Source organism: Hydractinia symbiolongicarpus, chromosome 6 (genome assembly GCF_029227915.1).
Source record: "Hydractinia symbiolongicarpus strain clone_291-10 chromosome 6, HSymV2.1, whole genome shotgun sequence".
In the NCBI taxonomy this organism is placed as follows: Eukaryota; Metazoa; Cnidaria; class Hydrozoa; order Anthoathecata; family Hydractiniidae; genus Hydractinia; species Hydractinia symbiolongicarpus.
In genome coordinates this window covers 2,609,717-2,612,172 of record NC_079880.1, presented here as the reverse complement: position 1 = coordinate 2,612,172, position 2,456 = coordinate 2,609,717, and positions in this window count along the sequence as shown.

Sequence of the window (2,456 nt, the reverse complement as noted above, 5' to 3'; positions counted from 1 at the left end):
ACGGGAAATCGCGGGTTTTCGTTTGCTGGCGATTAAACCACGTTCATTAAGCGTCTCATCAAAAATGAAAACATTTCTGAAAACTACAAGTCTCATGCGTTTTAGTGGTAAAAAAATAATTTAAAAAATCGTTCGGGAAGTGAGTTTACTCACAGGGTACTTTCTTTGTATACATTCGACTACACGGGCCAAGCCCGGGATTTACGGGAAATCGCAGGATTTCGTTTGCTGGCGATTAAACTTCTTTCATCAACCGTCTCATCAAAAATGAAAACATTTTTGAAAACTTCAAGTCTCATGCGTTTTAGTGGTGAAAAAAAAAATTAGAAAATCGTTCGGGAAATGAGTTTACTCCCTGGGTACTTTCTTTGTATACATTCAACTATACGGGCCAAGCCCGGGATTTACGGGAAATCGCGGGATTTCGTTTGCCGGCGATTAAACCTCTTTTAATAAGCGTCTCATCAAAAATGAAAACATTTTTGAAAACTACAAGTCTCATGCGTTTTAGTGGTGAAAAAATAATTTAAAAAATCGTTCGGGAAATGAGTTTACTCCCTGGGTACTTTCTTTGTATACATTGGACTATACGGGCCGAGTCCGGGGTTTACGGGAAATCGCGGATTTTTGTTTGAGGGCGATTAAACTTCTTTTATTCAGCGTCTCATCAAAAATGAAAACATTTTTGAAAACTACAAGTCTCATGCGTTTTAGTGGTGAAAAAAAAATTTAAAAAATCGTTCGGGAAATGAGTTTACTCATAGGGTACTTTCTTTGTATACATTCGACTATACGGGCCAAGCCCGGGATTTACGGAAAATCGCGGGTATTCGTTTTTCGGCGATTAAACCTCTTTCATTAAGCGTCTCATCAAAAATGAAAACATTTTTGAAAACTACAAGTCTCATGCGTTTTAGTGGTAAAGAAAAAAATATAAAAAATCGTTCGGGAAATGAGTTTACTCCCTGGGTACTTTCTTTGTATACTTTTGACTATACGGGTCGAGTCCGGGGTTTACGGGGAATGGCGGGTTTTCGTTTGCCGTCGATTAAACTTCTTTTATTCTGCGTCTCATCAAAAATGAAAACATTTTTAAAAACTACAAGTCTTATGCGTTTTAGTGGTGAAAAAATAATTTAAAAAATCGTTCTGGAAATGAGTTTACTCACAGGGTACTTTCTTTGTATACATTCGACTATACGGGCCAAGCCTGGGATTTACGGTAAATCGCGGGTTTTCGTTTTCCGGCGATTAAACCTCTTTCATTAAGCGTCTCATCAAAAATGAAAACTATTTTTAAAACTACAAGTCTCATGCGTTTTAGTGGTGAAAGAAAAATTTAAAAAATCGTTCGGGAAATGAGTTTACTCCCTGGGTACTTTCTTTGTATACTTTTGACTATACGGGCCGAGTCCGGGATTTACGGGAAATCGCGGATTTTCGTGTGCCGGCGATTAAACTTCTTTTATTCAGCGTCCCATCAAATATGAAAATATTTTTGAAAACTACAAGTCTCATGCGTTTAGTGGTAAAGAAAATAATATAAAAAATCATTCGGGAAATGAGTTTACTCCCTGGGTACTTTCTTTGTATACTTTTGACTATACGGGTCGAGTCCGGGGTTTACGGGAAATGGCGGGTTTTCGTTTGCCGTCGATTAAACTTCTTTTATTCAGCGTCTCATCAAAAATGAAAACATTTTTAAAAACTACAAGTCTCATGCGTTTTTGTGGTGAAAAGATAATTTAAAAAATCGTTTTGGAAATGAGTTTACTCACAGGGTACTTTCTTTGTATACATTCGACTATACGGGCCAAGCCCGGGATTTACGGGAAATCGCGGGTTTTCGTTTGCTGGCGATTAAACCACTTTCATTAAGCGTCTCATCAAAAATGAAAACATTTCTGAAAACTACAAGTCTCATGCGTTTTAGTGGTAAAAAAATAATTTAAAATATCGTTCGGGAATTGAGTTTACTCACAGGGTACTTTCTTTGTATACATTCGACTACACGGGCCAAGCCGGGGATTTACGGGAAATCGCGGGATTTCGTTTGCTGGCGATTAAACTTCTTTCATCAACCGTCTCATCAAAAATGAAAACATTTTTGAAAACTTCAAGTCCCATGCGTTTTAGTGGTGAAAAAAAAAATTAAAAAATCGTTCGGGAAATGAGTTTACTCCCTGGGTACTTTCTTTGTATACATTCGACTATACGGGCCAAGCCCGGGATTTACGGGAAATCGCGGGATTTCGTTTGCCGGCGATTAAACCTCTTTTAATAAGCGTCTCATCAAAAATGAAAACATTTTTGAAAACTACAAGTCTCATGCGTTTTAGTGGTGAAAAAATAATTTAAAAAATCGTTCGGGAAAAGAGTTTACTCCCTGGGTACTTTCTTTGTTAAACTTTGGACTATACGAGCCGAGTCCGGGATTTACGGGAAATCGCAGATTT